Source organism: Mandrillus leucophaeus, unplaced genomic scaffold (assembly GCF_000951045.1).
Source record: "Mandrillus leucophaeus isolate KB7577 unplaced genomic scaffold, Mleu.le_1.0 Scaffold106, whole genome shotgun sequence".
In the NCBI taxonomy this organism is placed as follows: Eukaryota; Metazoa; Chordata; class Mammalia; order Primates; family Cercopithecidae; genus Mandrillus; species Mandrillus leucophaeus.
The window spans coordinates 98,091-98,364 of NW_012098765.1; positions in this window are offsets into that span (position 1 = coordinate 98,091).

Sequence of the window (274 nt, forward strand, 5' to 3'; positions counted from 1 at the left end):
TCTTCTGCAGCTTCCGCTGCTGATACCCAGGGAAAAAGGTTCTGGAGTGGACCTCACGCAAATTCCAACAGACCTGTAGCTGAGGGTCCTGACTGTCAGAAGGGAAACTAACAAAAACAGAAAGGACATCCATACCAAAACCCCATCTGTACGTCACCATCATCAAAGACCAACAGTAGATGAAACCACAAAGATGGGGAAAAAACAGTGCAGAAATGCTGAAAATTCTAAAACTCAGACCGCCTGTCCCCCTCCAAAGGAACATAGCTCCTTG